The sequence below is a fragment of the Styela clava genome, chromosome 4 (genome assembly GCF_964204865.1).
Source record: "Styela clava chromosome 4, kaStyClav1.hap1.2, whole genome shotgun sequence".
Classification (NCBI taxonomy): domain Eukaryota; kingdom Metazoa; phylum Chordata; class Ascidiacea; order Stolidobranchia; family Styelidae; genus Styela; species Styela clava.
Window position 1 is genome coordinate 20,126,322 of NC_135253.1, and position 20,294 is coordinate 20,146,615.

At 36.3% G+C, this 20,294-nt stretch overlaps 21 non-coding genes and 1 pseudogene across 21 annotated transcripts; all 22 read left to right on the forward strand.

Annotated features, from left to right (window-relative positions):
- Positions 1–199: 199 nt before the first annotated feature.
- Positions 200–338, forward strand: LOC144422326 (U4 spliceosomal RNA). The gene has a single exon (XR_013475293.1). It is a non-coding gene; the product is annotated as a U4 spliceosomal RNA (small nuclear RNA).
- Positions 339–821: 483 nt separating this feature from the next.
- LOC144422316 (U4 spliceosomal RNA) lies at positions 822–960 on the forward strand. The gene has a single exon (XR_013475284.1). It is a non-coding gene; the product is annotated as a U4 spliceosomal RNA (small nuclear RNA).
- A 474-nt stretch (positions 961–1,434) lies between these two features.
- LOC144422296 (U4 spliceosomal RNA) lies at positions 1,435–1,573 on the forward strand. The gene has a single exon (XR_013475265.1). It is a non-coding gene; the product is annotated as a U4 spliceosomal RNA (small nuclear RNA).
- Positions 1,574–2,045: 472 nt separating this feature from the next.
- On the forward strand, positions 2,046–2,184 carry LOC144422300 (U4 spliceosomal RNA). Its single transcript, XR_013475269.1, has one exon. It is a non-coding gene; the product is annotated as a U4 spliceosomal RNA (small nuclear RNA).
- Positions 2,185–2,663: 479 nt separating this feature from the next.
- LOC144422310 (U4 spliceosomal RNA) lies at positions 2,664–2,802 on the forward strand. The gene has a single exon (XR_013475278.1). It is a non-coding gene; the product is annotated as a U4 spliceosomal RNA (small nuclear RNA).
- A 385-nt stretch (positions 2,803–3,187) lies between these two features.
- LOC144422294 (U4 spliceosomal RNA) lies at positions 3,188–3,326 on the forward strand. The gene has a single exon (XR_013475263.1). It is a non-coding gene; the product is annotated as a U4 spliceosomal RNA (small nuclear RNA).
- A 486-nt stretch (positions 3,327–3,812) lies between these two features.
- Positions 3,813–3,951, forward strand: LOC144422335 (U4 spliceosomal RNA). The gene has a single exon (XR_013475302.1). It is a non-coding gene; the product is annotated as a U4 spliceosomal RNA (small nuclear RNA).
- Positions 3,952–4,432: 481 nt separating this feature from the next.
- Positions 4,433–4,571, forward strand: LOC120327364 (U4 spliceosomal RNA). The gene has a single exon (XR_005567561.2). It is a non-coding gene; the product is annotated as a U4 spliceosomal RNA (small nuclear RNA).
- A 482-nt stretch (positions 4,572–5,053) lies between these two features.
- LOC144422314 (U4 spliceosomal RNA) lies at positions 5,054–5,192 on the forward strand. The gene has a single exon (XR_013475282.1). It is a non-coding gene; the product is annotated as a U4 spliceosomal RNA (small nuclear RNA).
- A 484-nt stretch (positions 5,193–5,676) lies between these two features.
- Positions 5,677–5,815, forward strand: LOC120327369 (U4 spliceosomal RNA). The gene has a single exon (XR_013475299.1). It is a non-coding gene; the product is annotated as a U4 spliceosomal RNA (small nuclear RNA).
- A 475-nt stretch (positions 5,816–6,290) lies between these two features.
- On the forward strand, positions 6,291–6,429 carry LOC120327347 (U4 spliceosomal RNA). The gene has a single exon (XR_005567546.2). It is a non-coding gene; the product is annotated as a U4 spliceosomal RNA (small nuclear RNA).
- A 483-nt stretch (positions 6,430–6,912) lies between these two features.
- On the forward strand, positions 6,913–7,051 carry LOC120327361 (U4 spliceosomal RNA). Its single transcript, XR_005567558.2, has one exon. It is a non-coding gene; the product is annotated as a U4 spliceosomal RNA (small nuclear RNA).
- Positions 7,052–7,526: 475 nt separating this feature from the next.
- Positions 7,527–7,665, forward strand: LOC144422319 (U4 spliceosomal RNA). Its single transcript, XR_013475287.1, has one exon. It is a non-coding gene; the product is annotated as a U4 spliceosomal RNA (small nuclear RNA).
- Positions 7,666–8,063: 398 nt separating this feature from the next.
- LOC120327374 (U4 spliceosomal RNA) lies at positions 8,064–8,202 on the forward strand. Its single transcript, XR_005567570.2, has one exon. It is a non-coding gene; the product is annotated as a U4 spliceosomal RNA (small nuclear RNA).
- Positions 8,203–8,683: 481 nt separating this feature from the next.
- LOC120327352 (U4 spliceosomal RNA) lies at positions 8,684–8,822 on the forward strand. Its single transcript, XR_005567550.2, has one exon. It is a non-coding gene; the product is annotated as a U4 spliceosomal RNA (small nuclear RNA).
- A 483-nt stretch (positions 8,823–9,305) lies between these two features.
- Positions 9,306–9,444, forward strand: LOC144422321 (U4 spliceosomal RNA). Its single transcript, XR_013475289.1, has one exon. It is a non-coding gene; the product is annotated as a U4 spliceosomal RNA (small nuclear RNA).
- Positions 9,445–9,925: 481 nt separating this feature from the next.
- On the forward strand, positions 9,926–10,064 carry LOC120327354 (U4 spliceosomal RNA). Its single transcript, XR_005567552.2, has one exon. It is a non-coding gene; the product is annotated as a U4 spliceosomal RNA (small nuclear RNA).
- A 483-nt stretch (positions 10,065–10,547) lies between these two features.
- Positions 10,548–10,686, forward strand: LOC144422329 (U4 spliceosomal RNA). Its single transcript, XR_013475296.1, has one exon. It is a non-coding gene; the product is annotated as a U4 spliceosomal RNA (small nuclear RNA).
- Positions 10,687–11,259: 573 nt separating this feature from the next.
- On the forward strand, positions 11,260–11,398 carry LOC144422320 (U4 spliceosomal RNA). The gene has a single exon (XR_013475288.1). It is a non-coding gene; the product is annotated as a U4 spliceosomal RNA (small nuclear RNA).
- Positions 11,399–11,900: 502 nt separating this feature from the next.
- LOC144422301 (U4 spliceosomal RNA) lies at positions 11,901–12,039 on the forward strand. Its single transcript, XR_013475271.1, has one exon. It is a non-coding gene; the product is annotated as a U4 spliceosomal RNA (small nuclear RNA).
- Positions 12,040–12,514: 475 nt separating this feature from the next.
- LOC144422317 (U4 spliceosomal RNA) lies at positions 12,515–12,653 on the forward strand. Its single transcript, XR_013475285.1, has one exon. It is a non-coding gene; the product is annotated as a U4 spliceosomal RNA (small nuclear RNA).
- Positions 12,654–18,354: 5,701 nt separating this feature from the next.
- LOC120327323 (U4 spliceosomal RNA) lies at positions 18,355–18,477 on the forward strand (annotated as a pseudogene).
- Positions 18,478–20,294: the final 1,817 nt, after the last annotated feature.

The following is a 20,294-nucleotide window of genomic DNA, read 5'->3' on the forward strand; positions in this document are numbered from 1 at the left end:
TAATTCCAAACGTGTTTATTTTCTTATTCCAGATATATTATATTCTTAAATGCAGTGTTAATATTTTAAAATTACTTTATCTGTACTTCAACTCCCAAGAACATTAGTAGCCTAACACGACAGTTCGTTAATTTTCTTAGTCACCACAAGTAATGAATTTCATTGGTACTTTAATAGGTAAAGTTTTCTCTCGTTCATTAGCTTTGCGCAGTGGCAGTATCGTAACCAATGAGGTTTATCCGAGGTGTGATTATTGCTAGTTGAAAACTATTACCAATACCCCGCCCTGGTGATGTAATCGCATCACCTGTGGTAATTTCTGGAGGGTTCTGTGGAACCTATACTTTCGCGAGATGAAGTTACAAAACAATAAATAAAATGATGTCCACGGTTTGGAAAATTTGTGTAGGCTTCAAAATATACGTTTGGTCAGTTCCGACAACTCATCCTGTCGCAACTTTCAACAGTGCATACACGTCAGATTATTGGCGTTTCGTTTTGCCACATTTCGACGGTGTTTCGTTAGAGTTTTCTTGTACATATTAACTCAAGAAATTTATAGCACGATCCAAAATTCCAAGGAACTTACAGAATGCGAAACAGCCAGCAGCAAGAGAACATAATTCCGAACGTGTTTATTTTTTTATTCCAGATATATTATATTCTTAAATGCAGTGTTGATATTTTTAAAATTGCTGTATCTGCACTTCAACTCCCAAGAACATTAGTAACCTAACAAGGCAGTTACGTTAATTTTCTTAGTCACCACAAGTAATAGATTTCATTGGTACTTTAATAAGTAAAGTTTTCTCTCATTCATTAGCTTTGCGCAGTGGCAGTATCGTAACCAATGAGGATTATCCGAGGTGCGATTATTGCTAGTTGAAAACTATTACCAATACCCCGCCCTGATGATGCAAACGCATCGCCTGTGGCAATTTTTGAAGGTTTCTGTGGAACCTATCCTATTGCAAAATGAAATGACAAAACAATAAATTAGATGATGTCCATGGTTTGGAAAATTTGTGTAGGCTTTCCAATATATGTTTGGTGAGTTCCGTCATTTAATTCCGTCACAACTTTAAACAGGGCATACTCGTCAGATTATTGGCTCCCCGTGTTGCCATCTTGCGGCGGTGTTTTATTAGAATTCTCATGTACTCATCATACAAACTCAGGAAAGTCCCAAGAAACATACAGAATGCGAAACAGCCAGCGGCAAAAAATCATAATTCCAAACGTGTTTGTTTATTTTCTAATTCCAGATATATTATATTCTTAAACGCAGTGTTATTATTTCAAAAATTGCTTTATCTGTTCTTCCACTTCCGGGAACATTAGTAACCTATCAAGACACTTACGTTAATTTGCTTAGTCACCACAAGTAATAGATTTCAATGGTACATCAATAGGTAAAATTTAGTATTATTCGCTAGCTTTGTTCAGTGGCAGTATCGTAACCAATGAGGTTTATCCGAGGTGCGATTATTGCTAGTTGAAAACTTTTACCAATACCCCGCCCTGGTCATGTAATCGCATCGCCTGTGGCAATTTCTGAAAGTTTCTGCTAAACCTGTACTTTTGCAAGTTACGTTGATCTCTATTGTTTTGAAAAATATGTTTAATTTTCTGAGTCTATGTCAAACAAATTGCGACAACTTCACGAATTACTGCTGGCAATGCACTCCGCAGTAAGTTATCCCTCCAACAAAATTATGACCGATTCACTGGTTGCCTTTATTGCTTTGCGGCGTTGTTCCAATAGAGTTCTCATGTACTCATCATACTAACTCAAGAAAGGGTCAAGAAACTTACAGAATGCGAAAGAGCCAACGGCAAAAGAACATAATTCCAAACGTGTTTATTTTTTTATTCCAGAAATATTTTATTCTTAAATGCAGTGTTAATATTTCAAAATTGCTTTATCTGTACTTCAACTCCCAAGAACATTAGTAGCCAAACACGACAGTTCGTTAATTTTCTTAGTCACCACAAGTAATGAATTTCATTGGTACTTTAATAAGTAAAGTTTTCGCTCGTTCATTAGCTCTGCACAGTGGCAGTATCGTAACCAATAAGGTTTATCCGAGGTGTGATTATTGCTAGTTGAGAACTATTACCAATGCCCCGCCCTGGTGATGTAATCGCATCACCTGTGGCAATTTCTGAAGGGTTCTGTGGAACCTATACTTTCGCGAGGTCAAGTAACAAAACAATAAACTAGATGTCCATGGTTTAGAAAATTTGTGTAGGCTTTCAAATATATATTTGGTCAGTTCCGACATTTAATCCTGTCGCAACTTTCAACAGTGCATACACGTCAGATTATTGGTTCCCCGTGTTGGCACCTTGCGGCGGTGTTTCATTAGAGTTCTCATGAACATTTTAATTCAAGAAATTTATAGCACGATCCAAAATTTCAGGAAACTTGAATAATGCCAAACAGCCAGCGGAAAAAAAACATAGGTCCAAACGTGTTAATTTTCTTATTCCAGATATATTATATTCTTAAATGCAGTGTTAATATTTTAAAATTACTTTATCTGTACTTCAACTCCCTAGAACATTAGTAGCCTTTACACGACAGTTCGTTAATTTTCTTAGTCACCACAAGTAATGAATTTCATTGGTACTTTAATAGGTAAAGTTTTCTCTCGTTCGTTAGCTTTGCGCAGTGGCAGTATCGCAACCAATGAGGTTTATCCGAGGTGTGATTATTGCTAGTTGAAAACTATTACCAATACCCCGCCCTGGTGATGCAATCGCATCGCCTGTGGCAATTTCTGAAGGGTTCTGTTGAACCTATCCTTTTGCGAAATGAAATTACAAAACAATAAATTAGATGATGTCCACGGTTTGGAAAATTTGTGTAGGCTTCAAAATATACATTTGGTCAGTTCCGACAACTCATCCTGTCGCAACTTTCAACAGTGCATACACGTCAGATTATTGGCTTTTCGTTTTGCCACCTTGCGGCGTTGTTTCATTAGAGTTCTCATGTACCCATCCTACTAACTCAAAAAAGGGTCAAGAAACTTACAGAATGCGAAACAGCCAACGGCAAAAGAACATAATTCCAAACGTGTTTATTTTCTTATTCCAGATATATTATATTCTTAAACGCAGTGTTATTATTTCAAAAATTGCTTTATATGTTCTTCCACAGTAAAGTTTTCTCTCGTTCATTAGCTTTGCGCAGTGGCAGTATCGTAACCAATGAGGTTTATCCGAAGTGTGATTATTGCTAGTTGAAAACTATTACCAATACCCCGCCCTGGTGATGTAATCGCATCACCTGTGGAAATTTCTGAATGGTTCTGTGGAACCTATACTTTCGCGGAATGAAATTACAAAACAATAAATTAAATGATGTCCATGGTTTGGAAAATTTGTGTAAGCTTCAAAATATACGTTTGGTCAGTTCCGACAACTCATCCTGTCGCAACTTTCAACAGTGCATACACGTCAGATTATTGGCTTTTCGTTTTGCCACATTGCGGAGGTGTTTCGTTAGAGTTCCCTTGTACATATTAACTCAAGAAATTTATAGCACGATCCAAAATTACAAGGAACTTACAGAATGCGAAACAGCCAGCAGCAAGAGAACATAATTCCAAACGTGTTTATTTTTTTTTTATTTCAGATATATTATATTCTTAATTGCAGTGTTGATATTTTAAAAATTGCTGTATCTGTACTTCAACTCCCTAGAACATTAGTAGCCTAACAAGACAGTTACGTTAATTTTCTTAGTCACCACAAGTAATAGATTTCATTGGTACTTTAATAAGTAAAGTTTTCTCACATTCAATAGCTTTGCGCAGTGGCAGTATTGTAACCGATGAGGATTATCCGAGGTGCGATTATTGCTAGTTGAAAACTATTACCAATACCCCGCCCTGGTGATGCAAACGCATCGCCTGTGGCAATTTATCAAGGGTTCTGTTGAACCTATCCTTTTGCGAAATGAAATGACAAAACAATAAATTAGATGATGTCCATGGTTTGGAAAATTTGTGTAGGCTTTCATATATATATTTGGTCAGTTCCGACATTTAATCCTGTCGCAACTTTCAACAGTGCATACACGTCAGATTATTGGCTCCCCGTGTTGCCACCTTGCGGCGGTGTTTCATTAGAGTTCTCATGAACATTTTAACTCAAGAAATTTATAGCACGATCCAAAATTTCAGGAAACTTACAGAATGCGAAACAGCCAACGGCAAAAGAACATAATTCCAAACGTGTTAATTTTCTTATTCCAGATATATTATATTCTTAAATGCAGTGTTAATATTTTAAAATTACTTTATCTGTACTTCAACTCCCAAGAATATTAGTAGCCTAACACAACAGTTCGTTAATTTTCTTAGTCACCACAAGTAATGAATTTCATTGGTACTTTAATAAGTAAAGTTTTCTCTCATTCATTAGCTTTGCGCAGTGGCAGTATCGTAACCAATGAAGTTTATCCGAGGTGTGATTATTGCTAGTTGAAAACTATTACCAATACCCCGCCCTGGTGATGTAATCGCATCACCTGTGGCAATTTCTGAAGGGTTATGTGGGACCTATACTTTCGCGAGATGAAATTACAAAACAATAAATTAAATGATGTCCATGGTTTGGAAAATTTGTGTAGGCTTCATAATATACGTTTGGTCAGTTCCGACAATTCATCCTGTCGCAACTTTCAACAGTGCATACACGTCAGATTATTGGCTTTTCGTTTTGCCACATTGCGGCGTTGTTTCATTAAAGTTCTCTTGTACATATTAACTCAAGAAAGTTATAGCACGATCCAAAATTACAAGGAACTTACAGAATGCGAAACAGCCAGCAGCAAGAGAACATAATTCCAAACGTGTTTATATTTTTTATTCCAGATATGTTATATTCTTAAATGCAGTGTTAATATTTTAAAATTACTTTATCTGTACTTCAACTCCCAAGAACATTAGTAGCCTAACACGACAGTTCGTTAATTTTCTTAGTCACCACAAGTAATGAATTTCATTGGTACTTTAATAAGTAAAGTTTTCTCTCATTCATTAGCTTTGCGCAGTGGCAGTATCGTAACCAATGAGGTTTATCCGAGGTGCGATTATTGCTAGTTGAAAACTATTACCAATACCCCGCCCTGGTGATGTAATCGCATCACTTGTGGCAATTTCTGAAGGGTTCTGTGGAACCTATACTTTCGCGAGATGAAGTTACAAAACAATAAATAAAGTGATGTCCACGGTTTGGAAAATTTGTGTAGGCTTCAAAATATACGTTTGGTCAGTTCCGACAACTCATCCTGTCGCAACTTTCAACAGTGACTACACGTCAGATTATTGGCTTTTCGTTTTGCCACATTTCGACGGTGTTTCGTTAGAGTTTTCTTGTACATATTAACTCAAGAAATTTATAGCACGATCCAAAATTCCAAGGAACTTACAGAATGCGAAACAGCCAGCAGCAAGAGAACATAATTCCAAACGTGTTTATTTTTTTTATTCCAGATATATTATATTCTTAAATGCAGTGTTGATATTTTTAAAATTGCTGTATCTGCACTTCAACTCCCAAGAACATTAGTAACCTAACAAGGCAGTTACGTTAATTTTCTTAGTCACCACAAGTAATAGATTTCATTGGTACTTTAATAAGTAAAGTTTTCTCTCATTCATTAGCTTTGCGCAGTGGCAGTATCGTAACCAATGAGGATTATCCGAGGTGCGATTATTGCTAGATGAAAACTATTACCAATACCCCGCCCTGGTGATGTAATCGCATCGCCTGTGGCAATTTCTGAAAGTTTCTGCGGAACCTATACTTTTGCAAATTACGTTGATGTCTATTGTTTTGAAAAATATGTTTAATTTTCAGAATCTATGTCAAACAAATTGAGACAACTTTACGAATCACTGCTGACAATGCACTCCTTAGTAAGTTATCCCTCCAACAAAATTATGACCGATTCACTGGCTGCCTCTGTTGCCACCTTGCGGCGTTGTTTACTTAGAGTTCTCATGTACTCATCATACTAACTCAAGAAAGGGTCAAGAAACTTTCAGAATGCAAAACAGCCAACGGCAAAAGAACATATTTCCAAACGTGTTTATTTTCTTATTCCAGATATATTATATTCTTAAATGCAGTGTTAATATTTTAAAATTACTTTATCTGTACTTCAACTCCCAAGAACATTAGTAGCCTAACACGACAGTTCGTTAATTTTCTTAGTCACCACAAGTAATACATTTCATTGGTACTTTAATAAGTAAAGTTTTCTCCCGTTCGTTAGCTTTGCGCAGTGGCAGTATCGTAACCAATGAGGTTTATCCGAGGTGTGATTACTGCTAGTTGAAAACTATTACCAATACCGCGCCCTGGTGATGTAATCGCATCACCTGTGGCAATTTCTGAAGGGTTCTGTGGAACCTATACTTTCGCGAGATGAAGTTACAAAACAATAAATAAAATGATGTCCACGGTTTGGAAAATTTGTGTAGGCTTCAAAATATACGTTTGGTCAGTTCAGACAACTCATCCTGTCGCAACTTTCAACAATGCATACACGTCAGATTATTGGCTTTTCGTTTTGCCACATTGCGGCGGGTTTTCGTTAGAGTTTTCTTGTACATATTAACTCAAGAAATTTATAGAACGATCCAAAATTACAAGGAACTTACAGAATGCGAAACAGCCAGCAGCAAGAGAACATAATTCCAAACGTGTTTATTTTTTTTATTCCAGATATATTATATTCTTAATTGCAGTGTTGATGTTTTAATAATTACTTTATCTGTACTTCAACTCCCTAGAACATTAGTAGCCTAACACGACAGTTCGTTAATTTTCTTAGTCACCACAAGTAATGAATTTCCTTGGTACTTTAATAAGTAAAGTTTTCTCTCATTCATTAGCTTTGCGCAGTGGCAGTATCGTAACCAATGAGGATTATCCGAGGTGCGATTATTGCTAGTTGAAAACTATTACCAATACCCCGCCCTGGTGATGTAATCGCATCGCCTGTGGCAATTTCTGAAAGTTTCTGCGGAACCTATACTTTTGCAAATTACGTTGATGTCTATTGTTTTGAAAAATATGTTTAATTTTCCGAATCTATGTCAAACAAATTGAGACAACTTTACGAATCACTGCTGACAATGCACTCCTTAGTAAGTTATCCCTCCAACAAAATTATGACCGATTCACTGGCTGCCTCTGTTGCCACCTTGCGGCTTTGTTTACTTAGAGTTCTCATGTACTCATCATACTAACTCGAGAAAGGGTCAAGAAACTTTCAGAATGCAAAACAGCCAACGGCAAAAGAACATAATTCCAAACGTGTTTATTTTCTTTTTCCAGATATATTATATTCTTAAATGCAGTGTTAATATTTTAAAATTACTTTATCTGTACTTCAACTCCCAAGAACATTAGTAGCCTAACACGACAGTACGTTAATTTTCTTAGTCACCACAAGTAATGAATTTCATTGGTACTTTAATAAGTAAAGTTTGCTCTCGTTCATTAGCTTTGCGCAGTGGCAGTATCGCAACCAATGAGGTTTATCCGAGGTGCGATTATTGCTAGTTGAAAACTATTACCAATACCCCGCCCTGGTGATGCAATCGCATCGCCTGTGGCAATTTCTGAAGGGTTCTGTGGAACCTATCCTATTGCGAAATGAAATGACAAAACAATAAATTAGGTGATGTCCATGGTTTGGAAAATTTGTGTAGGCTTTCAAATATATGTTTGGTCAGTTCCGACATTTTATCCTGTCGCAACTTTCAACAGTGCATACACGTCAGATTATTGGCTCCCCGTGTTGCCACCTTGCGGCGGTGTTTCATTAGAGTTCTCTTGAACATTTTGACTCAAGAAATTTATAGCACGATCCGAAATTTCAGGAAATTTGAGGAATGCGAAACAGCCAGCGGCAAAATAACATAATTCCAAACGTGTTTATTTTCTTTTTCCAGATATATTATATTCTTAAACGCAGTGTTATTATTTCAAAAATTGCTTTATATGTTCTTCCACAGTAAAGTTTTCTCTCGTTCATTAGCTTTGTGCAGTGGCAGTATCGTAACCAATGAGGTTTATCCGAGGTGTGATTATTGCTAGTTTAAAACTATTACCAATACCCCGCCCTGGTGATGCAATCGCATCGCCTGTGGCAATTTCTGAAGGGTTCTGTGGAACCTATCCTATTGCGAAATGAAATGACAAAACAATAAATTAGATGATGCCCATGGTTTAGAAAATTTGTGTAGGCTTTCAAATATATATTTGGTCAGTTCCGACATTTAATCCTGTCGCAACTTTCAACAGTGCATACACGTCAGATTATTGGCTCCCCGTGTTGCCACCTTGCGGCGGTGTTTCATTAGAGTTCTCATGAACATTTTACCTCAAGAAATTTATAGCACGATCCAAAATTTCAGGAAACTTGAAGAACGCGAAACAGCCAGCGGCAAAAAACATAGGTCCAAACGTGTTAATTTTCTTATTCCAGATATATTATATTCTTAAATGCAGTGTTAATATTTTAATAATTACTTTATCTGTACTTCAACTCCCAAGAACATTAGTAGCCTAACACGACAGTTCGTTAATTTTCTTAGTCACCACAAGTAATGAATTTCATTGGTACTTTAATAGGTAAAGTTTTTTCTCGTTCATTAGCTTTGCGCAGTGGCAGTATCGTAACCAATGAGGATTATCCGAGGTGCGATTATTGCTAGTTGAAAACTATTACCAATACCCCGCCCTGGTGATGTAATCGCATCACCTGTGGCAATTTCTGAAGGGTTCTGTGGAACCTATACTTTCGCGAGATTAAGTTACAAAACAATAAATTAGATGATGTCCACGGTTTGGAAAATTTGTGTAGGCTTCAAAATATACGTTTAGTCAGCTCCGACAACTCATCCTGTCGCAACTTTCAACAGTGCATACACGTCAGATTATTGGCTTTTCGTTTTGCCACATTTCGACGGTGTTTCGTTAGAGTTTTCTTGTACATCTTAACTCAAGAAATTTATAGCACGATCCAAAATTCCAAGGAACTTACAGAATGCGAAACAGCCAGCAGCAAGAGAACATAATTCCAAACGTGTTTATTTTTTTATTCCAGATATATTATATTCTTAAATGCAGTGTTGATATTTTTAAAATTGCTGTATCTGCACTTCAACTCCCAAGCACATTAGTAACCTAACAAGGCAGTTACGTTAATTTTCTTAGTCACCACAAGTAATAGATTTCATTGGTACTTTAATAAGTAAAGTTTTCTCTCATTCATTAGCTTTGCGCAGTGGCAGTATCGTAACCAATGAGGATTATCCGAGGTGCGATTATTGCTAGTGGAAAACTATTACCAATACCCCGCCCTGATGATGCAAACGCATCGCCTGTGGCAATTTCTGAAGGGTTCTGTGGAACCTATCCTATTGCGAAATGAAATGACAAAACAATAAATTAGATGATGTCCATGGTTTAGAAAATTTGTGTAGGCTTTCAAATATATATTTGGTCAGTTCCGACATTTAATCCTGTCGCAACTTTCAAAAGTGCATACACGTCAGATTATTGGCTCCCCGTGTTGCCACCTTGCGGCGGTGTTTCATTAGAGTTCTCATGAACATTTTACCTCAAGAAATTTATAGCACGATCCAAAATTTCAGGAAACTTAAAGAACGCAAAACAGCCAGCGGCAAAAAAACATAGGTCCAAACGTGTTAATTTTCTTATTCCAGATATATTATATTCTCAAATGCAGTGTTAATATTTTAAAATTACTTTATCTGTACTTCAACTCCCAGGAACATTAGTAGCCTAACACGACAGTTCGTTAATTTTCTTAGTCACCACAGGTAATGAATTTCATTGGTACTTTAATAGGTAAAGTTTTCTCTCGTTCATTAGCTTTTCGCAGTGGCAGTATCGTAACCAATGAGGTTTATCCGAGGTGTGATTATTGCTAGTTGAAAACTATTACCAATACCCCGCCCTGGTGATGTAATCGCATCACCTGTGGCAATTTCTGAAGGGTTCTGTGGAACCTATACTTTCGCGAGATGAAGTTACAAAACAATAAATTAGATGATGTCCACGGTTTGGAAAATTTGTGTAGGCTTCAAAAAAAATGTTTGGTCAGTTCCGACAACTCATCCTGTCGCAACTTTCAACAGTGCATACACGTCAGATTATTGGCTTTTCGTTTTGCCACATTTCGACGGTGTTTCGTTAGAGTTTTCTTGTACATATTAACTCAAGAAATTTATAGCACAATCCAAAATTCCAAGGAACTTACAGAATGCGAAACAGCCAGCAGCAAGAGAACATAATTCCAAACGTGTTTATTTTTTTATTCCAGATATATTATATTCTTAAATGCAGTGTTGATATTTTTAAAATTGCTTTATCTGCACTTCAACTCCCAAGAACATTAGTAACCTAACAAGGCAGTTACGTTAATTTTCTTAGTCACCACAAGTAATAGATTTCATTGGTATATTAATGAGTAAAGTTTTCCCTCATTCATTAGCTTTGCGCAGTGGCAGTATCTTAACCAATGAGGATTATCCGAGGTGCGATTATTGCTAGTTGAAAACTATTGCCGATACCCCGCCCTGGTGATGCAAACGCATCGCCTGCGGCAATTTCTGAAGGGTTCTGTTGAACCTATCCTATTGCGAAATGAAATGACAAAACAATAAATTAGATGATGTCGGTGATGTAATCGAATCGCCTGTGGCAATTTCTGAAAGTTTCTGCGGAACCTATACTTTTGCAAATTACGTTGATGTCTATTGTTCTAAAAAATATGTTTAATTTTCCGAATCTATGTCAAACAAATTGAGACAACTTTACGAATTACTGCTGACAATGCACTCCGCAGTGAGTTATCCCTCCAACAAAATTATGACCGATTCACTAGCTGCCTTTATTGCCACCTTGCGGCGTTGTTTCATTAGAGTTCTCATGTACTCATCATACAAACTCAAGAAAGGGTCAAGAAACTTTCAGAATGCGAAACAGCCAACGGCAAAAGAACATAATTCCAAACGTGTTTTTTTTCTTATTCCAGATATATTATATTCTTAAAAGCAGTGTTAATATTTTAAAATTACTTTATCTGTACTTCAACTCCCAAGAACATTAGTAGCCTAACACGACAGTTCGTTAATTTTCTTAGTCAACACAAGTATTGAATTTCATTGATACTTTAATAAGTAAAGTTTTCTCTCGTTCATTAGCTTTGCGCAGTGGCAGTATCGTAACCAATGAGGTTTATCCGAGGTGCGATTATTGCTAGTTGAAAACTATTACCAATACCCCGCCCTGGTGATGTAATCGCATCGCATGTGGCAATTTCTGGAGGGTTCTGTGGAACCTATCCTATTGCGAAATGAAATGACAAAACAATAAATTAGATGATGTCTATTGTTTTGAAAAATATGTTGTCCATGTCAATGGTTTGGAAATTTGTGTAGGCTTTCAAATATATGTTTGGTGAGTTCCGACATTTAATCCCGTCGAAACTTTAAACAGTGCATGCACGTCAGATTATTGGCTCCCCGTGTTGCCATCTTGCGGCGGTTTTTCATTAGAATTCTCATGTACTCATCATACTAACTCAGGAAAGTCCCAAGAAACTTACAGAATGCGGGACAGCCAGCGGCAAAAAATCATAATTCCAAACGTGTTTGTTTATTTTCTCATTCCAGATATATTCTATTCTTAAACGCAGTGTTATTATTTCAAAAATTGCTTTATCTGTTCTTCACTTCCAGGAACATTAGTAACCTATCAAGACACTTACGTTAATTTTCTTAGTCACCCCAAGTAATAGATTTCAATGGTCCATCAATAGGTAAAGTTTAGTCTTATTCGTTAGCTTTATTCGGTGGCAGTATCGTAACCAATGAGGTTTATCCGAGGTGCGATTGTTGCCAGTCGAAAACTATTACCAATACCCCGTCCTGGTGACGTAATCGCATCGCCTGTGGCAATTTCTGAAAGTTTCTGCGGAACCTATACCTTTGCAAATTACGTTGATGTCTATTGTTTTGAAAAATATGTTTAATTTTCCGAATCTATGTCAAACAAATTGAGACAACTTTACGAATCACTGCTGACAATGCACTCCTTAGTAAGTTATCCCTCCAACAAAATTATGACCGATTCACTGGCTGCCTCTGTTGCCACCTTGCGGCGTTGTTTACTTAGAGTTCTCATGTACTCATCATACTAACTCAAGAAAGGGTCAAGAAACTTTCAGAATGCAAAACAGCCAACGGCAAAAGAACATAATTCCAAACGTGTTTATTTTCTTATACCAGATATATTATATTCTTAAATGCAGTGTTAATATTTTAAAATTACTTTATCTGTACTTCAACTCCCAAGAACATTAGTAGCCTAACACGACAGTTCGTTAATTTTCTTAGTCACCACAAGTAATGAATTTCATTGGTACTTTAATAGGTAAAGTTTTCTCTCGTATATTAGCTTTGCGCAGTGACAGTATCGTAACCAATGAGGTTTATCCGAGGTGCGATTATTGCTAGTTGAAAACTATTACCAATACCCCGCCCTGGTGATGTAATCGCATCACCTGTGGCAATTTCTGAAGGGTTCTGTGGAACCTATACTTTCGCGAGATGAAGTTACAAAACAATAAATAAAATGATGTCCACGGTTTGGAAAATTTGTGTAGGCTTCAAAATATACGTTTGGTCAGTTCAGACAACTCATCCTGTCGCAACTTTCAACAGTGCATACACGTCAGATTATTGGCGTTTCGTTTTGCCACATTTCGACGGTGTTTCGTTAGAGTTTTCTTGTACATATTAACTCAAGAAATTTATAGCACGATCCAAAATTCCAAGGAACTTACAGAATGCGAAACAGCCAGCAGCAAGAGAACATAATTCCAAACGTGTTTATTTTTTTATTTCAGATATATCATATTCTTAAATGCAGTGTTGATATTTTTAAAATTGCTGTATCTGCACTTCAACTCCCAAGAACATTAGTAACCTAACAAGGCAGTTACGGTAATTTTCTTAGTCACCACAAGTAATAGATTTCATTGGTACTTTAATAAGAAAAGTTACCTCTCACTCATTAGCTTTGCGCAGTGGCAGTATCGTAACCAATGAGGTTTATCGAGCTAGCTGTTTGATTAAAATGAAAATCTGCTATTGTTATCTTCAATTGGAATACTTTGGATTGTAAGCTATTTTGGATATTCGTTCTTGGATACTAAAAATGTATTACTCCGCAGCTCTTACAGGATCAATAGGGATTACAAGTAATCGCCCTCGATCGGTTGTGGCAGAGGTGAGTGATTCTATTGATATAAACCGATTTCTCTACATCTTGGGAGAAAACCCTATAACAAAAGGATATGTCGAACACCTGTCAGGAATTTTGGAAACTAGACCGAAAATTTGGTTGATATCTTTCAAACAGTTGAATCCAACAAATCCAAATGATTCAGTTAGAGACAAATTTATTGTAGAAACGCAAAATGGCATTAAAGTCGATGGTGTAATAGTACGCTTTTTTCCACCCACAAAACCTCCAACAAGGATTAGCATTCGCGATATCCCAGACGAATCACGACCACAAGTCGTTTTCGAAGCTCTGAATAAGGCTGGATGCGGAAAAATTAAAAGCATGACCAAACTATACTACCGAAACACTCAACTATTCAACGGATATATAGCCGTATGGATAGATGATTTTAAACAGGAAAAACTGCCCCCCTTTCTTGTCATTGACAAAGCTAGGTGCAAAACCTACGTACCCACCGAGTTGTACAATCCAACATGCATGAACTGCCTTGATACTGGTCATAATGCAAGAAATTGCCGAAATAAAACGAAATGTAGGTCGTGCAAAAGTGAAGGTCACGTTCAGGCAAATTGCCCCCTAAAATCCAATGTGAGACCGAATACCATGGAATCCTGGTTTAAGGAATCGATATCCACAAAACCTGGAATAGTATCACATGTAGGAGAAAAAGAAGATGCAATACCAAACAATAACACCACACCAGAAATAGGAGTAAACCAAATTCCAGAGGCAGTGTTCCCAACTTCAAAATCCGACACAGTATCTGATACGGATTTGTTAAACGAAGAAGTAAAAGATTGGTCTCTATCAGAAGACAATACTATAACAACACCCAAAAAGCGCACTCCACCTCGCAAAACAGTCCCGAAGCCTAAATTAAAACCTACATCCACAATAGGGAACACTCCAATTAGACCCCCAGTAATTGGCAAATCGTATGTAAACATGGTAATTAACGACTTCGAGATTAGAGACAGCACGTCATCATCAGTATTCTCAGACATACTTCAAAGTAACTCGGCACCGGCATACCTAGAGAACCCAGATAGCACGTATGAAACAGACCCATCACAAACACCCAGACTTGAACCTACTATGAACAAAACCGAAAAACAGATTGGAAAACGGGGAAGAGAAAATACTTCCTCGTCGACAACGTCGAATATATCACCCTCGCCAAAAAAGGGGAAAGACAATAAAACATAGAAAGTATAAAATAAAAATCATCTACAAGACCCAATATATGACTGAAAATCTATCACAATTAAAAATAATCTCACTGAACGTAAACGGACTGGAAAAAAATTGAAATAAACTTAAAATCTTCATAACTTATTACAACCCAGACATTATTGCTTTACAAGAAGTCCACAGAGTTAAAAGAGACGTTTCCGAGAACCGACTTCAAAACATGGGGTACAGATTATTTATTAACTCACTGACCGACTTCGATAAGAGGGATGACCAAAGATTCTTCCAAGGCACCGCCACTGCAGTAAGAGAAAACTTATGTGCAACGCACAGCTTTGAATATGTTACATTCATACCTTGTAGAGCGTGTTCGACAACAATGACGAACTTACAAACCAAAGACAAGCTATCGCTAGTAAATGTTTATGCACCTCCCAGAAGAGGCGACAGAAAAACTAGAATGTTCTACGAAAAGCTGATAAACTTAGTGAGAGAGATCAAGCATATTCAAATAATTTGCGGTGACTTTAACATGGTTCATCAGGAAATAGACGTCAGCAACCAAAACTCATTTACACAAGGGAACACAGAAATGCAATGGAAAGACTTTATACAAGCTTACAACTACATAGACACGTATAGATATCACTGGCCCGATAAAAGATTATATACAATTACCAGGAGAAGACAATCCCGACGAATAGATCGAATATATATTCCGTACAACATTAGTCATGAATTGAAAAATACAGAATATTTAGTAAACACCGTTTCAGACCACCACTTTGCATCACACATCACTTTCAAAAATATTAAACAAGTTAACTGGGGACGGGGAACCTGGAAAAACAATACAGCTCATTTTAGGCATGAAAAAGTCAGGTTTTTGATAAATGAGATATACAAAAAAGAAGAACAAAGAAAACACGAATATGAAATACTTGCCGACTGGTGGGACAACTTGAAGACTAAAATTAAAAAAAGCCTCCTCCAACACGGAATTAACGAAGCAAAGGTAAAGAAACAAAATGAAAGCAGGTGGAAAAATGAAATTCTAAATAGCATGAACAAGTCACCATCAAACCAAGCAATGTATATGCTTATTAAAAACCTAAAACAAATGGAAAAAGAAAAAGTGATGTTTAAACAAAATACAGCAAAAATTAAAGCATTAGAACAAAACGAAAGACCGACAAAATATTTCTTTGACAAATTGAAAACTAGAAGACGTAAAACCACTATAGACAGACTACAAAACAAAGAAGGAAATTATTTAAAAACAAAAAACGAAATTTTGGAAGAAGCGCAAACATTCTATAAAACACTATGGACACAAACAACACCAGGTGAGGAAGATAGAATGGAAGAATACCTCAACATATATGGGGAAACTAAGCTTAGCACTGAAGAAAAGGAACAAATGGGGACCTTAGCTTCAAAAGAAGAACTTCTCGTGACTTTAAAACAAATGGATAACTATAAAACACCGGGACCAGACGGACTATCAAAGGAATTTTACGTTGAATTTTGGGAAATTTTGAAGAATGACTTGCACCAGCTAGTAAACAATGCTATCGCTTTCGGCACCTTACCCACCAGTAGCAAAGAATCGATAGTCACCCTTATCTATAAAAAAGGAAATTCAAATCACCTATCTAACTACCGGCCCATATCTAACCTAAATGTAGATTTTAAACTGATATCAAAAATATTAGCTAACCGATTGAAACCTATCTTGGATAAATATATAATGCCAACACAGAAAAGCGCAATTCCTAAACGATCTATATTTGATAATTTACGAAACGTTCAAGGAATATGGAATTATACAACAAAATGGAACCTACCTTTATATATAATCAGTTTCGATCAGGAAAAAGCTTTTGATATGGTTAACCAACGTTTTTTATTCAAAACCATGACCAAACTAAACTTCAACAAAAATATCATTAACTTAATCAAAGAAATGTACAATCGGATATACAGCAGAATACAAATTAACGGAGCTAAAACCAATAAAATCTTTCTGACAAGAGGAATCAGACAAGGCTGTCCATTGAGCATGGCAATGTACACCTTAGCCGCTGACCCATTGGCAAGAAAAATCATCGCGAACCAAAAGATAAAAGGATTCAGCATCGGAAAATACAAAACCGTAATTGATCAATTTGCAGACGACAATACAACATACGCGCGAGACATTGAATCGATAGAACACACCTTCAACGAATTTAAGACTTACGAATTAATAACGGGACAAAAAATAAATGAGAAAAAAACTGAAATATTATGTACTAACCAAATCGCAATGCAAAAACTTAAAACCTCGCCGTACAACAAATTCATGAAACCAAATATAAAAGTTTTAGGCCAAATTATAGGACCCCAACAGACGGAAAAAACTTGGGATGAAATCCTCAAAAGACTTAGGAACACCCTGGAAGTTAATAAGCAGAGACAATTGACGTGGATAGGTAAATTCCAAATTTTAAATGCCTTGTGTATATCGCAGGTAATATACCACGCTAGAGTAGTGAATGTACCACCAATCTACATACGGAAACTGAACACACTTTTCTTTGACTTCATCTGGCACCCAGAAAGCTTTCAGCTATTGGCACAAAATAAATTAACAGCCGATTACTACAATGGAGGATTAAATGCCCCATGCATAAAAACAAAAATACAGGCATGTCTTCTGGAAAAAATAAAAACATTGAAATCAATAACAGAACCTAAAGAGATATGGCACGCAATAGCCCTTTATGACATTGGCACGAAGATAAAGAGAATAAATCCCAAACTTTACACCAACCAGATGCCCCATGCCCTCGAAACCCCAAAGCACTGGAAAGATTGCATTCAGTTAACCGAAAAAATAGGCATAAAAGAAGAAAAATGGACAGACATTTCTTTCAAACAAATTTACCAGACGATCTTGAAATCAAACCAATCGGGAAGAAGAAAACAGGTAGAAACACAAACATGCACCAATTGGAAAGAGATTCTAAGTAAAGAAAAAGACATGAAAAATATAATAACAAACAAGGAAAGGGTGATATCATACAGGCTGGCGCACAACGCAATACTAAATGGAACACAAAGAAAAAGAATCAATTTATATCATACAGTAAGCGGGAAAATGGCTATCACGGAGTGTAAATTCTGCTCGAAATCGGAGGACAACACGGAACACCTTATTAAAGAATGTCCATTCACGTGGCGGATTTTGTATAAAATACAAAAATCTCTGAAACAGGCTCTGCAAACACATCACCCCTTTTTAAATGAACTACTTTGGCATAATATCTACTTAAAAGAAAACCGAAAAATAATATTAATAACAGTGAATATAGTAAAAACTCAAATATACAAGGTCAAATCAATGAAGGACATGACAAACACAAAAATGAATCCCGAAGAAAGTAAAAGGATAGAAGATGGCATAGTTTCGAAAACTTTTAATAAAATGGGCTGGAGAGTAAAAAACATAGAATCACTCAGCGAAGAAATAAAACAGATAGAGAAAATTGAAAATTGGTTGGCCCAAAAAAGTGTTGCTACAAACTAATTAAAAAAAATGATTAATTTACTGATTTTATGCTCAAAATTGAAAAACCATCTAAAACGGAAATGACGAAATAGGAGCCTATCAATGAGAACGGCAATAGTCATCTATTGCCATTATGTGATACGGTCTATAACTGACCAAGCTCCGAATGGGATACAGGAAATGACGGTTTATCCCCGATCCCGTATATTATAATCTGATCCGAAAAAAAAAAAAAAAAAAAAAAAAAAAAAAACAATGAGGTTTATCCGAGGTGCGATTATTGCTAGTTGAAAACTATTACCAATACCCCGCCCTGGTGATGCAATCGCATCGCCTGTGGCAATTTCTGAAGGGTTCTGTGGAACCTATCCTCTCGCGGAATGAAATGACAAAACAATAAATTAGATGATGTTCATGGTTTGGAAAACTTGTGTAGGCTTGCAAATACATGGCTGGTCAGTTCTGTCAACTCATCCTGTCGCAATTTTCTATGCTTTTGCCAATACATTGATGTCTTTTGTTTTGAAAAATATGTTTAATTTTCCGAATCTATGTCAAACAAATTGTGACAACTTTACGAATTACTGCTGGAAATGCACTCCACAGTAAGTTATCACTCCAACCAATGACATTAAACAACATGATAGGCAACTCTGACGTCACTCCATAAGACTACAGGCAAAACATTGTATTTCATGATACGCTCCAATGCACATATTTCTCGTCGCCTTTCGCGTCCGTTTTCCGCTCGCTTTTGCTACTCGGCGTCTTTTTTACGTGTAGTACCTGCCTTTTTGCGCCTGTAACGAAACAAAATAATCTCTATATCTAAAAAGTTTTGCTTACTTGGAAAGCTGGAATAACAGGCAAGCTGTAAAGAGCAATTCTGGACATCATAGACTTTTTTTTTTATCAGAGAAGATTACAAACGCGATAGCGGAAAGATTTGTGTGGAACATTTTGCAGATAATGACAAAGTTCAAAGTTAGTAATTTTAATGTTTGCGCTTAATCATTGAAATTTCATTTAAAGAGGGTGTCATACAAAACTGTGCTGCGATACAATTCCATAACACAAAGTTTGCACCTATCGAACTTGCTTTTGTAGGTGAATTTATTAGACATATTACATATTCAGTTAATCGTAGGTAACATTGCTGGTACATAATGCATCATAGAGGTTTGTTTAAATTTAGGAATTTAGCTCATAGCCCACTAATTAATATTATCTTCTATGCAGGAGGTTGCAGGGCTGAATTCAACTTGCAGCCTTACCGATCACCTGACGATGCTCATTTAGTTTGGCTCGAGCAAGTCTCCTTGAAATGCTTGTGTGGATGGAAACTACCTATATTATTTGCCTTCCTCCGATTTTAGACAAATTTATTCTGAGGGATTTCGCATATAATTCTCACTGATTGTTGGCTGTTTATAATTCCTATTGATTGTGAATTCTGATTATAACAATGAGTTGAAAATTTTTTTACCTAATTTACTGGCACCTTTTTCTTGTCAATACTCCAAGCTGAGGTAATAAACATGACAATACATTTATGTCATCTGGAAGCAAAATATGCACACTAATTAATAGTTTGGCACATTGAGATAATACATCATGACAGAAAATACAAGTTAAAGATATGTATGACCATCACATGGTAATTAAAATTAAAAAAAATTAATAGGGGCTGTGGAGTATGGAAAGTTCAAGACAAAGAAAAAGACAAATGTTCATAGCTCATGAACTCTCAATTTTGCCTCCATTGCTTTGTGAAGGCCAATATATTTCGAGTGGCTGAATTGGTTTACCTTTATGATAGCAACGATTTTGTATTTAATATAGCGAGATTATTTCAATTTAATTGAAGTGATATAATCTTCCAAAGCAATGCTTGAATCGTATAGAATAGATCAGTGGTGTCAAACTCATGGGTTTTCGAGAGCCGCATTGCATTTTGAAAATTGTAAAAAGAGCCGCAAACAGTTTTTGATAATGTATACTTAAAAGATATTTTTAAGATAGTTTAAGTTTGTGACATATATTGTGATGCAACTAAACAGTTGGATTAAGTTTTATTATTTTCTTCAATTTCAAATGCAATTACATATTAATATTTGCATTCCACTATTATTGCAACATTAGCAAGTTACAGTATTTATTATAAAAAATCGTAAAATTCTAT